This window comes from Melozone crissalis, unplaced genomic scaffold (genome assembly GCF_028551555.1).
Source record: "Melozone crissalis strain CALT ecotype California unplaced genomic scaffold, PUWL_Pcris_2 ptg000043l_1, whole genome shotgun sequence".
NCBI lineage: Eukaryota > Metazoa > Chordata > Aves > Passeriformes > Passerellidae > Melozone > Melozone crissalis.
Window position 1 is genome coordinate 2,210,815 of NW_026535821.1, and position 15,373 is coordinate 2,226,187.

A 15,373-nucleotide genomic window follows, 5' to 3' on the forward strand; every position below is an offset into this window, starting at 1 on the left:
CTGATCACATGTGTATTTCACGTCTGGCCTAATGGCGACAGTTGCCCCATCTCTGGGTCAAGAAACAAGTATTATCTGACAGGTAACTTGTCAACAAACTGAGAAAGAAATTAGTACCTGGGCATGCAGATTTCTGAAGGGAGGAAAGAAAAGTGTTGACAAGAATAAGCCTGAATTTTAAATGCCTGAAACACTCAAAAATGACATGTTTTGGGATATTGTACCAGATGTTACACAGAGTTCAAACAAACCACAACTCATTAGTATCTGGACTTCATTGCCCACTATGCTTTGAAATGTTGCTTGAAGGCACTTTGTGTCAAAGATCCAGTTCCTGTAGGCCACTGTAGATGTAGATCAAAATCCTACCAAAAAATCCATGTCCAAACCAGCAAGAGTGAGACTTTTGTCCTTGGCAGTAGCTTCCAGGTGCTCCTGGAAATCCCCAGGCCTAGACACAAAGATGTGTATTCAATGGAGGGAGAGAAGCATCATGCTTAGCTCTAACTGTGACCTTTGCTCGCAGATCTTACTAGCAGGTAACAAATTCCATTTGTTCTGCTCTTAGCCAGAGCCAAGATGGGAATCACAGTTTAGATCACAGGAGAAGATCACAGGAGCCTCAGCTTTTCCAGAAGAGGAGAAATACAAAGGATAGTAAATTTGGGTTGGGTTTTCAGGGTGTTTTTACAAATCCATAGACAAGTGATGAAGCTTAAGAGATGACAGCAAAGGAAAATCAACAGATATGCTGAAAGTGAGTGAAGAGGAAGGAGACTTTAAATTCACTGAAAAGCTGCACAGAAAGCTTCTCTACTTTTTGCAGTTGCTTCAAATTTGAAATGACAAATTCTTGTAGCACTTCCAACTTCTTTTTATTAATTCTAGATTAAAGACAATCAAAACTGTGTACTCCTGCTTACAGTATGCGGTAAAGCACAGGAAGCCATTAGAGTAAGAAAAATTGTGTTTAGAAGGCTGAGGCAGCCTTAGGGGTAGGAGGAATGGGGAGGTGTGGAAATCAGGCCTGTGGGCACCATTCAAGGAGCATCCAGGCCCTGAGCAGTCCCTCACAGTGGGTATCCCAGCAGATGGAGTCCAAATGGAGCCACAGCTGGGTGGGAAAAGTGCCGGGCTGGTGAGCCGTGGTTAGCAGGGGCTCCTGCATCAAATTGCTCCCTGATAGGTGTGGTATGCTGTGTGTGTGTGTGCCCAACAGCTGGCAACAGCAGGCTGGCCCAGATGTGGGAAAAGGCCAAGGAAGCAGAAGAGTGGGAATGGGGCTCTGAGGAGGCCCTGGTGGTTGCACACACCCGTGGGGGATGAGGCTGGCCCAGATGGGCCCTGGGGCTCTGGGTTGAAAAGGGAGGAAAAGAGAATCAGGGAGGAAGGGCCAGAAGCCGCTATGACAATGCCATTCCATCCCATAGGTGACATAGTGAGAGGAGGGTGGGAACCAAATGGTGATTGCTGCTGATCACCCTGACATCTCCAAGACAAGAGGCCCAGCAAGGACTGCACATCTGCCTCCTAGTGTTGTCCTGAATGTGAGCTCATCTCCTGGCGTTCATTACCCGTAAGTCTCTCAGCTTCCCACGGGCATTCCACACTTCAGGCAAGCAAAGCTGCTTACCTCACTATGTTCTTTGGGCCTCTGAAAGGGATTGTCCACTTAGCTACAGCCTGGCAAGGAAGGGAGTCTTACAACACTCTGGATATTTTAGACTTTTATTGGCACTCGGGCTGAAACAAAGTATCCCCTCGCCACTTCTCCATCTTCATCCTTCTGTCCTGCAGGTGGCCTGTTCAGGCTGACAGATTGGAGCACCTGCAGGCTCCAGTTGGGCTGCAGCCCAGCTTTTCCTCTCACAGCTTAATTCTTATTATGACAATTCTTTCGTTTCTACTTAAAAGATATCTCAGAGCTTCCCTAAATTAACAACACTCTACTCTAAGCTAAACAATCCTCTATTATCTAAGCTATCTATGTTCCAAATGTTGGGATTCATAAAATTTGAGGGTTTTGAGAAAGTGGTAAAAAAGACAGGCCTCAGACAGCAGATTTGTGAACATTGCTAATACAGCAAAAAGTTTTCTAAACAGTAGAGCAGACATGAGAAATAGAACAATAAGCCCCTGTGATTTACCCTTATAGGTTGCAACAAGTTTATTTAATGTATATCTTTAGAAGGTTAGTATGAATGAGCCTCTGTGCTTTGTCTCTCATAAACGAGCCATTGTGTTAGAAAATAAGTCCTTATTTTGTTAACTACTGTTACGTGTGTTTCATATGATTGGATAGAATTATTGTCAATATGTTTTGCTCTATGTGTGATTGGCTGAAACTTAGGCTGAGAGGGTTTTATGCTACCCTGTAATGTGACGTTTCCTTGGCATTCCATTTGAATCAGCGAGCTGTAAACATATCCTGTCTCCATTGTCCTAACAATGTACTGAGACTGATGTTTGAAATAAACAGCTCATGACACTGATTCAGAGTGTCCCATTCCGTTTGTGGCTGTATATAGCGTGCCAATAGCACCATAGTCCTTAGAAGTTGATCCCTATATTTCCTAATTTTTTAAACGTTCATCTTTTTGAGAAAGAAAAAACAACAGAGTTTTAAATGGAACCTAACACACCCAACCTAACTTAACCTAACCTAACCTAACCTAACCTAACCTAACCTAACACACACGTAATCTAACCTAACCTAACCTAACCTAACCTAAGACCTAAACTGAGCAAATATGAAAAATGTCACATTTCCTATCTAGGGCACAGCTCCTCTTAATACTTGGGGGATGGCTGAAGCTCTGCCTCAAGATGACACATCCCCTTTTCCCTCCTCTCAGCTGGCGGGGCATAAGGGTCTCCTCAGGTGCAGGTGTCTCCTCTCCAGTCTTCCTGCACTTGCTTGGCTGAAATGATCAGAGCAGCCAGGATGGAGGCAGGATGGCCTGAGGTCACAAAGGGATGCTGCCCAGGAGAAAAAGAACAAAGAAAGGAACTCTTACTTTCCAGGATCCATCCTCACGGGCTCAAGCAGGATTCCCTGGCTACCAGGAAGACACACCAAGAGCACCGAGGGCAGCATGTCCCCCTGCACCTTCCTGTCCTGGGAGCTGTCTGCGTCACGTGGCCCACACTCCTCCTCATCCCTTCATGCAGGTGTCCTCAGCTGATAGGTCTTTTTGCCCCTTTGCTTTTTCTTACCTGCAGGAGTTCCTGGGCAGAGCAGCGCCTGTCCTCGTCTGCCTGCAGGCAGCAGTGGAGGAAGTTGTGCAGGAGAGCCGAGTGGTGCCTGGGCTTCTGCAGTTTTGGGGGCCCATTCCTTTCTATCAGTTCAAAAACCTACAGCACAAAGATGCAAGAGGACACTGCACCTGCTCCTTTGCTAGCCACATCAGCTCTCTCCATGATAGTGGAGCTCTGGGAAAAGTTAAAGATAGAATCTAAAATGTTAGGCTTTGTGCTTTCCCAGATCAACTGCACCTGCGTAAGCAGTATGATAAAGTACATAATTGTTAGATGTGATGATTGTTTAGTAATTAAATATAATTACTATATAACCAGAAGAAGAATAATGAGAAAATATGTTGGAAATTCAGAGAGGGGCTAAATTTATGTATACAATAGAACAATATAAGTTTAATAATTAACATGAAAGTTATATAAAGATAGAGTATAAAAACATGATCATTTTGGATGTATGGTTGGAATCAAATTTGGGTAATACCCTGATTCCCAGAACTCTTGAATAAAAAGCACCGCATATAATCCCTACGTGATTATGTGTTTTTGAACGCTAACATTTTGGCGACCCAGATGGAACCGTTGTGAGTGCTGCTGAGCGAGTTCGCGACTTGATCACGCTCCAGCCGGCACCGAGGGATTCTTGGGGAGCCCATTGACCGCGACTGCTCCTGCCGCTCACAACGTCCCCAGGAGAAAGGTAAGGTGCTTTTTTTACTTTGGTTTGGTTTGGATGCCTGCCAAATAAGACACAGCAAAAGCTACGCTTGGTTGGGCTAAAGGAATTCCTGGTGGTACAAGCCTAGGCGCCGTTCCATAAGACAATCACAAAAGCATTGCAGGTTCAGCATTTGTGGTGTAATTGAAATGGAGAAATTTAAAGGGATTTTGGGCAGTAACACCCCTATCCCGCAAAATTCTCCTTAGGGGTGCTTATTAGCACATTGGAAACAGGGTAACTTTGGGGAAGAATTACGTAAAACTAAGTTGATTGATTACTGTAATTCATGGTGGCCAGAATATGCCTTGGAGAATGGCGAAAAATGGCTAAAATACGGTACTCTGCAATATAACACTATTTCGCGATTAATGTCGTTTTGTAAACAAGAAGGAAAATGGGATGAAGTCCCATATGTTGATCTGGTTTTCTATTTACAGGGAAAGCCAGAATGGCAGGATGAATGTGGATTATTAGTGGTTAAAACATCTGCAAAGTGTGGGGTTTGTGAGGAACTTTGTTTAGAACACTTGGCGTTGAAAGAAAGCTTGAGTAGGGAAAATTACACAGATGTTGAATTACAAGTAGCTCCAATAGGAGCTAAGAAAGCTACAAGAGAACCTAACCCTATCCCACCTGTTTCACCTGTTTCACCTGTCCCTATCCCACTACCTGCTCCTCACCCACCTAGTCCTGAGCCCGTCTCGTCTAGTACACCTTTCCCTCTTTATCCTCCTCTCCCATCATCACCCGGTCCCTCTTCCTCGGAAGATGAGCAAAACCTAACTATGATAGAAAGAAGAAAGAGGTATGCGAATGAAAAAGATAGCAATGGTAATGAATCAGTGACCCCAATTGCCCACAGAACCCGAAGTCGGTCAAAGCTTGCCCCAGTTGTGCATAGAAAAGGCATAAGCAAACAAAAACGGACTGTGATTGCCCCCTTACAACAAGGTGTCGGAATGGAAGGGCCAGTATTTGTAAAAGTGCCTTTTTCCGCTGCAGACTTAGTTATTTGGAAACAGTCAGCCGGAACTTATAGAGAAAATCCTGATAAAATGGCACGCGTAGTAAAAATGGTTATGAAAACTCAAAATGCTGACTGGGATGACATACAAGTAATATTAGATACTCTGATGGATTCTACTGAAAAAGAAATGGTACTTAAGGCAGCCAAAGAGAGGGCAAGAGAAGATATTAGATATGGGCTAGTAACAGGGAATTTAGATGTGAATTTCCCAATTGAGTATCCAAATTGTGACCCTAATTTATTGTGCGATATGAGGAAATTGTGTAAATATCAAGAGTGGATCCAAATAGGAGTTCAGAACGCTGTGCCCAAAACTATAAATTGCTCCAAACTATATGAGGTTCGACAGGAAAAGAAGGAATCTCCCACTGCGTTTTTGGAAAGGCTTAAGGAGGTAGCAAGGAAATATACAGACCTCCAAATGGATACAGAGCAAGCAAAGGTTCAGCTCACTCTCATATTCTTGGGCCAATCACAGGATGACATTCGTAGAAAATTGGAAAAATTAGAGGGGGAAGAATTAAGGAATTTGGATAAGTTACTTGAGGTTGCTTGGATGGCATATAGCAATCGGGAAAAAGAAGCTAGTAACAGACAGCAGCAGAATCTATTGGCAGTAATACAAGGAGAAGGTGACCCAAATTTCAGGGGATGTAACAGGAATATCCGCGGTAAGAGACCAGTCACACAAAGGTTAAGCCTGAATCAATGTGTGTATTGTAAGCGGGAGGGGCATTGGAAGTGAAATTGTCCAAGCTTGAATAACCAGTTTGACCAGGGCAATCAGTTCAAGCAGGGAAACGCTGCCAAAGCCATGGTGTTAGGAGAATATAACTAGCTGAACCTGTGGAACAGGTTCAAGAACTCACCACAAATATAGAATAGAATTTAATCCACCAATATTTCCAGTAAAGAAAACAAATATCTGAATATAGGTTAGCGCAGGATTTGAGAGCAATAAATAAAAAGGACATTTATCCAGTGGTAACAAATTCTCACAAATTGCTAACATCCGTAAAGGGGATTTATAAGTGGTTTACTGTAATTGATTTAAAAGATGCCTTTCTCTGCATACCCTTTGAGAAAGAAAGTAGGAAACTGTTTGTTTTTGAGTGGGAAAACCCAGGGAACAGAAGAAAGACTCAGCTCACCTGGACACGACAAGAACTCGCCGACCCTATTTGGAAACTAACTGGCAAAGGAACTGGAGATTTGGACCGAAAATGGGCTAGTACCAAGAGACCAATACTTATTGTTGCAGTATGTTGATGATATACTAATAGCTACAGAAGAAAAAGTAACCTGTATAAAGGTAACCATTGAGATTTAAATTTCACAAGGGCAACAAAAACTAGGTACTAACCATATCCAAGCTATTTGTGCTATTCCAGAGCCCCAGAATTTACATGAGCTGCGAGTCTTCCTCGGGATGGCAGGATGGTGTCGCTTGTAGATCATGGACTATGGACTGATTGCAAAACCCCTGTATGAAGCTCAGAAGATGCAGCCATTCACCTGGGGCAACCACAGAAAGAAGCCTTCCTAAAATTAAAGGAAGCACTGACAACTGCTCCAGCATTAGGGTTACCTGATCTGTCTAAAGATTTTCAGTTGTTTGTACATGAAAGGCTGCACCTAGCACTGGGAGTCCTGACCCAACATCTGGGAAGCTGGAAAAGGCTGGTGGGCTACTTTTCCAAACAACTCGACAACATAAGTGCCGGGTGGCCCCCATGTCCGCCGGCAGTCGCAGCTACTGTGATCCTGATACAAGAAGCCAGGAAACTTACTATGGGAAGGCACATAGATGTCTATGTACCACACATGGTAACCATTGTCTTAGAACAAAAGGGGGGCCATTGGCTATCTCCCAGCAGGATGATGAAATTCCATGTAGTCCTGACTGAGCAGGATGTCACATTAAAAACAACTAACCTTTTGAATCCAGCTTTGTTCCTAGGTACCACAACTGAACAAGGCCCATTAGAACACGACTGTGTAGAAGTAATAGAGTACACCCATTCAGCAAGAGAAGACCTGAAAGATGTCCCACTAGAGCAGCCGGACTGGGAGCTGTTTACAGATGGGAGCAGCTTTGTGGAAAACGGAACCAGATACGCTGGATATGCGGTAACAACAGTCAATACAGCAGTGGAGGCAAAGGCATTACCACCAAATACATCTGCCGTGAAGGCAGAACTGGTTGCTTTAACCAGGGCACTAGAATTAAGTGAAGGGAAAAAGGTAAGTATGTGGACTGACTCAAAATATGCTTTTGGAGTGGTGCATGTACACGGAGCACTATGGAAAGAAGGAGGACTGTTATCTTCTCGGGGTATGCACATTAAACATCAGGATGCAGTCCTGCAATTGATAAAGGCAGTGCAAAAACCTGAACAAGTGGCAATCATACACTGCAAAGCACACCAATCAGGAAACTCCAAAATCTGTGAGGGAAATCGAAAGGCAGACTGGGCAGCCCGACAGGTTGCTCGAGAGGTACAAACAACAATGGCATTGATACCTTTGAAGCTTAATGTATCCCAATTCAATTTGCCTCCAAAACCAAAATATTCAGTAGAAGATGAGAGACTGGCACATTTGCTAAATGCACAAAAGAATTCACAGGGATGGTATGTGACTGCACAAGGACAAATAGTGGTACCCCCCTTGATAATGGGAGAAGTTCTATAAATTAAACATAATGAATGTCACTGGGAGCAGAGGCATTGGTAAAATTGCTAAAGCAGAGTTTAATTTCAGTACGGATGTTAACAATGGCAAAATCAGTAATGACAAAATGTGATATCTGCTTGAAAAACAACCCAGTGGCCAGGCGACAAGCACAGCTAGAAAGAATTCGGGTAGGAATAGAGCCAGGAGACTATTGGCAGGTAGATTTTGTAGAACTACCAAGGACTCGAGGATACAAATACCTGTTAGTGGGGGTTGACACATTCTCTGGGTGGCCAGAAGCCCTTCCCTGTCGCACAAACCAAGCAAAGGAAACAGTTAAGTGGTTACTACAGGAGATTATTCCCAGATTCGGGGTACTCCTAGGGGTATAATCACATAGGGGACCCCATTTCATAGCTACAGTAGTAAGAGAGGTAAGTAGATTGCTGGGGATAAATTGGGATCAACACACACCGTGGAGACCCCAGTCAAGTGGACAGGTAGAGAGGATGAATCAGACACTAAAAAGGCAAACCAGTAAAATATGCCAAGAAGCCAAATTGCAGTGGCCCCAGGCTTTGCCAATAGCACTGTTGAGGATTTGGATAAAGCCTAGGAGTGGGATGTCAGTCAGTCCTTATGAGATATTGTATGGGAAACCATATGAATCTCCTGAACCCTAATGTACACATCACAGGAAAGAAGGAAGTGTATAATTATGTTCTGTCTCTTGGGAAAACTTTAGCTCGGCTCTGGAGTATCCTCGTGTGGAATAGACCACTGACTCTCGAGAACCCAGTCCATAACATACATCCAGGAGACGAGGTGTACATCAAGAACTGGAACGAGGAACCGCTGAAAGAAAAGTGGAGTGGACTCCATCAGGTACTACTGACCACCTTTACAGCAGTCAAAGTAGCCGGTGTGGACCCCTGGATGCACTATACCTGAGTGAAGAAAGTCCATCCTGGATCACAGACTGTATAAACTCTGGAATGAACAAAGGCTGCAGATAAGATGTGTTTAATTGCTTTCAGAATGCTATCAGTAATTGTGCTAACGTTATGGTTATTAATATCTTTGGGATATGGAGTGCAAAATGATCGACTAACCATTCTTCATTCTAGAATGAAGAGAGAGGTACAAACAGAAACACAGGTGATAAAGGTTTCTAATGCAGTTCGGGCTTAGAATGTAATGATTGGATTAGTCAAAGATTTTGCCAAAATGCAAAACACCAGTCGAATAACTGCCTGTCTGCCAATGCCAAAGACAGCAGGAGACCCAGTAAATTGGAGAATCATAACATCAAAACTACCTGAAATACAAAAGAACAAAACAATTACATGTAAACAGGTACCCGAATCGAGGCAAGTTACAGAAACCACTCTTGTATGGAAATGTGAGGCCAAGGATAGGAAAGATCAGATAGAACCTTGGGACAGTGTGTGGTGTGTGAGTATTCTTCAAAGATTCCAATATATGGCAAAAACCCCTTGGTGTATTAAGTGGGAAGGCCCTGAGAATGAAACAGATCCAGCAATAACGAACACTGACACTAGTAGCAGAACGAGGGCAGACAAAGTAAGTTGGTGGACATGTAATAAAACTTTAAACTGCACTTCAGATGATGTAGAGATAAAGCAGATGCCACCCCTGACAATAGCCCTACAAATTGGTTGTGCTTGCAGAGGGATCAAACATAAACAAGGCAGAGTGAATTATAGAGTAATTATAGGGTGTACCAGGGTTACAGTCTGAGGTCCAGGACAATTTGTATGGGCAGCAAGTGATGGTACCTGGACAACATATCTGCCTGTAGACGGGAAAGTAAAGGAGAATACTTTAGGCCTCCCAACCTTATGTCCAATTTGGAAAAAGTCCCCATTTAATGGAAAACATGAACTTCTGCAGATAAGAGCAAGACGAGAAGTTCTAGACGATGAAAATCCAGACGACATTTGGCAAGAACCCTCTAGTGGAGTGAAATTTGGATGGGCCCTAGAGTCATTGCTTGGTCCTATAGCAAACTATAAGAGCAGAGAGATGCTGTACAAACTTACAGGTCAGGAAGGTAGACTGGCAAGAGTCACCTGGGAAGGATTTAAAGAATTAAATATACAATTACAAGCCATCACAAAAATTACTTTACAAAATCGATTGGCCCTAGATATGTTACTCCTGAAAGAGCATGGAGTATGTGGATTCTTAAAGGGACAAGTTGATCATTGCTGCGTTCATATCCCAAATGTAACTGCAGATGTTGAATGTGACATCAATCAGTTGAAACAAATAGAGCATGAAGCACAAGAAGAGCAAAAGGATTTGGCTACAAGTTGGTTAGGAAAAATCTTTAATAGATTAGGGTGGAATGTGAGTTCATGGATTAAAATCTATCATTGAGAGCGTGATAATCTTACTAATTGTATTCTTAGCAATTTGGTTCGTTTACAGCATCTTAAAGGGAGAGATACAGAAGAAAACGTCCTGGAACCAGAGGATAATAAAGGCACTAACACGAGATCCACGCCCACCATCTTCTGGTTCTCCAGTTCGTAACAGCATCCACGACAATGTTTACATCAACCCTGGATTTGAAGAACCAAGTACGAACTGAGGAATAAAGGACTGTATCAAGTGAAAACATTTACACCTATAGTGAAGTGAAAATGCTTTCAAAGGGGGGAGAATCATAGTGGAGCCCTGGAAAAAGTTAAAGATAGAATCTAAAATGTTAGGCTTTGTGCTTTCCCAGATCAACTGCACCTGCGTAAGCAGCATGATATATTATATAATTGTTAGATGTGATGATTGTTTAGTAATTAAATGTAATTCTTATATAACCAAAAGAAGAATATTGAGAAACTATGCTGAAAATTCAGAGAGGGGCTAAATATATGTATACAATAGAACAATATAAGTTTAATAATTAACATGGATTTATATAAAGATAAAGTATAAAACATGATCATTTTGGATGTATGGTCGGAATCAGATTTGGGTTGAATTTACCCCGATTCCCAGAGCTCTTGAATAAAAAGCACCGCATATAATCCCTATGTGATTATGTGTTTTGAATGCTAACATTGCCAGCAGTTGCTCCAGGTGCTCCTGCCATCAGCCCCTGCAGGAAGGAGCACAGCCCCTAATGCATGTGGGCTTTGGCTCCCTGTGGCACAGAAGCCCCCGGGGGCACAGGTCTCTGGGGCAGCAGATGGGCACCAGCGCTGCCAGGGCTCGGGGGGTGGCAGCTCTGCTTGGCCAGGGACTCTGCCCCAGCTGCTGATGGCAGCACTGCCCGGGCCCCAGGGCTCAGAGCAGCATTGGTGCCCGGGCCTACACGTTCCTTGTGCGTGTCACACCTGTGGGTTTAGGATAGCCACGGGCCGGGACGTGTCCCAAGGAGGCCCTGCCAGCTTCCCTGGAAGGCCCTGTGCCCTTCCCAGCGTGGCTGCGTCGGCAGCCATGGGGGCTCCTTCTGCTGCCCTGATCCCGCAGAGCAGGGCAGTGTTCGCTGATGCTCTGAGCCCTTCCTAAAGATCCTGTCAGGCTGCCTTAGACACCTGGGGCCAGGCATTCCTTCCAGCCTGGGCCACTTTGGCTGGGCTGGGGGCAGCCCCAGGGCAGGCGGCAGTGTGTGCAAGGGCCCTTGGTGACACACTGCAGCACGGTCACTGTGACATGGAATGGAACCCGGTGTCCAAGGTCCCTTTGTGACACGTGAGAAATAGAAGCGTGCCCGGGTGCTGGGAGAACGCAATGGGACAGGACAGGACAGAGCGGTGCCGTGAGGAGCCCCTGCACAGCGCACTCGTTCGTCTCCCACCTGGAAGTTTTCTGAGGCGTTGTTCTTTTAGCTGAGCTCGAGGCCAGACCACAGGACTTGCTGACCCGTGGTCTCCCTGAGGCTTCTCTTTCGCAGCTGCCCTTGAGGGCAGCGTGTGGGACTTGGTGCCCTTGGAGCATTTCCAAGGTATCTCTTCTGCAAGAAGCTAGTGTCACTGACATGAAGCACAGAACCCCAGGAGTGCCCAATCTGGCCTGGGGGGAAGAGGAGGAAGAAGGCCCTGGAGCTGCTTCACCACTGGTGACTAAACAGTTGGAGCCATTCCAGCCACCACAGGAGGGTGAGTGGCAGAGCTAGGCCACAGGACTAGTGCCTGCAGCCAACTTGACCCCATGCCATGCCATGCCGTGCCATGCCATGCCATGCCATCCCCTGGGGACATGCCCAAGGACAGGACGGAAGAGGGGCCGGGCAGACACCCTGCAGTGGTCGTGCCCCATCCCCTGGGCCATCCCGGGGCTCTCCCTGCCTGGGGATCGCAGGGCTGGGCTGTGTTCTCCGACCTCTCCCGCAGCCCCTCATCTCTGGCTGCGCTTGCTCTTTGCCAGATGCAGCCCTGGAGCGCACACAGGAGCAGGAGTCCAGCCGTGGCCGCTTCCGCAGAACAGCGCAGGTACCTGCAGCCACCCCCACCTGGGCTGGGCCTGCTGTCCCTGCTCAGCCCAGCACCGTGTGTGCAGCACTCCATGCAACATCCCCGGCTTCTTGCCCTTCTCCTACAGTTCGTTTGCAACTTCCTCAAGAGAATTGAGGAGCAAGAGACCATCGCCACGGGCGTAGGCCTCAGACCGTACTCGCCCATCTTCCAAAGCAAGACCAGTGCTGCCTTGCTCTCTATGCTTGTAGAGGAACATTTATACACTCCAAAACAAGTAAGCAGCCTGTGGCCAGGCTTTGATCCTCCCAGCAATTCCTTGGCCTCCCCAGCCACGCGTGCTGGTTGCTGTGAGCCTTTCAGGCCACATGGCAATGGGGTGGGAAGGGAAGCACTTCTCTGGGGAAGCTGGGAACATTGCTCCCTCTGGCAGCTTTCCAAGTCTCCCCGTGCCTTCTCCAGGTGCCTGCCATGGTGAGCTACATCCACCAGTGGCTCATGGCAAATGATTCTGCTGAGCACAGGCTGGACAAGACCCTGCTGCATCTCACCGAAGCACAGCCAAATGACGCGATCATGACGCTCCTGCGTGTGGCCCCGTCCTGTAACAGGTATGGGGCCCACCTGCCCACAGAGCTCAGGCCTCCCCAGCCCATCACCCTGTACAGCCTGCCCAGGTGTCTGAGCAACAGAGACTTCCAGGGCCCTCTGGCTGCTCCCTTTCCCAGCGCTGCTACGACAGCCCCTGAGCCTGCTGCCATGCTCCCTTGCCGCCTCTCAGGGCTCTGTCCCCACAGGCCTGGGCTGTCGGGCTGCTGCTGGCAGGGGGGCAGTGGGCCCAGGCAGAAATGGCAGCCAGTTCAGCTGCCCATGGTGCTGTGTCTGACACCCCCCTGAGACACAGCTCTAACCCTGCAGAGCTGCCATGGCCATGTGGAAGACCATAATGGGCTCAGCCAGGACTGTGGAGCTGGCGCAGCTGATCCTCCTGGATGTGCTGGGCAGCTGGCCAGAGTACAGCACCTGCACCTCCGATGGGGACGAAACGGCTGTCTTTGCCCTGGCTGTGAGTTTCTGCAACTGGCCTTTGCTGGCCCCAAGGCTGCCTCTCCAGCAGCTCTCCATCCTCCTTCCCCCACTGCATCTCCCTGCCTCAGGCGCTGGCCTGAAACCTGGCCCAGGGGCAGCTTCAGGCCCACCAGGCCCCGTGCTCCCCCTGCCAAGGTCTCTCCGGGCCTCTTCCTGCTATGCTCGGGCCCTGCCACACGCACACCTCGGCACTGAGCGCTGTCTTGGTGGGCTTTGTCCTTTGCAGGCAACCGTGGTGATGTGGAAGATCCTCCAGGTGCCCTGTCTGCCACGGATATTGAAGGTGTATTTCCCCCGCCTATTGGCGCATCTGCTATTCCAAGTGTTCTTCAGACCTCTGGATATGCCAGAGGCGGTGGACACCTTCTGGAAGGCATGCCAGGAAGAGCACGGCCTTGCCAGCAGCCCCAACAGGTGCTCCATGCCACTCCTCCTGTCCCTGCCACGTGGCCTGCCAAGGAGCCAGTGCTGCCAGTGTGACCTGGGCTTTGCTGTGCACACAGGTTTGCAGTGCGCACCCTGAAGTCCCTGCTCTGCCTTCTCCGCTGCGAGGATGTGGTGGTGGCAATGGAGCGCAGGTGTGCCTGGGACACGCTGCTCTCTCTTGACACTCACCACTTTGCCATGGCTCTGCTTGCCAGGTGAGACCCCCTTCTCCCCACTGCCTCTGACATTGCTGCTCTGTGCCCAGATGGCCCACAAAGTGTTTGTGGTGGCCATGGGGCAGAGGGCCTTGTCACTAAAGGAACGGCCAAGCAGACTGGAAAAGGCTGGCAGAGGAGGGTGCCCATGAGCAACCAACTGCCAAATGGCCCACGCCCCTTTGCTGGAAGGGTGCTGGGGAAAGATGAGAACTGGATGAGTCACGCCTGGGAGAGGTTTGCCTCACTAGCTCAGGCTCTTGTTTCCTTTTTCCCCTCTTCAGAGAAATTTGCCGCTTAGCCATCCACTTTTGTTCCGCGGTTGCATTCTACCTGCTCGCCATGCTCAGAGAAGAGATGCCATACTGGGATTTCCCTGCCCTGGCATTCCTTGTGGAGGTGAGCCTCAAGGCCAGCGCTGCCTGGCTGAGCTGCCTCCCAGCCCTCTGCCCACTCACAGCCACAGCTGCCAGGACAGTGTAAGCCCATGCCCTGTGCTGCTGCCTGGGCCCGGCCCTGTGCAGCTCCGGGCTCCTGCCGGACGGCTCCCCTGTCACTGCCCTGTGCCTTTCAGGTCCTCGAGTGCCTGGACTTGAGCCAATGCAGTGACAGCGTTCTGGAGATCCTGGCACAGAACCTGCAGAGCGAGCACATGGCCAGGCGTTACTTAGCACTCCGAGGCCTCGTAGTGCTGGGCAAGAATCCCTTGATGGTGAGAAGGGGGCAGTGGCTGAAGCCGTGCAGGCAGCGGGGGGCTGGGCAACATTGTCGCTTGGCCTTGCATGGGCTTCGGCCACTAGGTCAGCTGCTCCCAGCTCTCCTGCCTCCCGCTTCAGCTGCCCCAGTGCTTTGGGACAGGCCTGTGGCCTCTGGGCCCTGCGGCAGCAGGGCGGCCTTTCACAAAGTTGTGTTCCGCACAGGCCGAAAAACTGCGGAGCCTGACTGGAAGTCTTGTGGAGCTCCTGCAGGAAAATGACAGCGACATCATCAGGATGAGCATTCTTTTACTGAGATATTTGCTCCTGGATAATGGTGGCCCCATAGCCACCCCCATCGCCCTGCAGCTGGCGGAGGCGCTCCTGCCACTCTTTGACAGCGTAAGGCTCTGTGCCCACAGCCACGGCCACTGGCTGCTGTCCGGACCCTTGGTGCCCTGTGCAGATGCAGGCCTGTGCCCTGGGGGGCCTGAAGCAGCTGATGCCTACGTCTTTTGCCCTTTCCTTTCATCCAGGATGATATCCAGCTGCAGCTGAGCTCCATGGCTGTCTTTCAAGAGATGCTGGACTTATTAACAGAAGAGGGAAGAAAGGCCCTCAAGTCTCACATGCGCCAGAGCCTGCTTCCTCTCTACTTCCACTGCCATGATGAGAATCAGATTGTTGCTGAGGTGAGCACTTGTGGCCACCTGCTGTCCCCCTGGCAGGGGCTTGGGCTGCCTCCTGCCCTGGCACCTTGTGGGCTGCAGCCTCCTCCAACCTGTGCTACTGGGATGCTCCTGTGCCCTGGACTGTGGGGCCATCTC

The 15,373-nt window shown here is 48.4% G+C and overlaps 1 pseudogene; it reads right to left on the reverse strand.

Moving 5' to 3' along the window:
- Window positions 1-15,373, reverse strand: part of LOC128942816 (serine/threonine-protein kinase pim-1-like) — a 123,290-nt pseudogene that overhangs the window by 1,751 nt on the left and 106,166 nt on the right.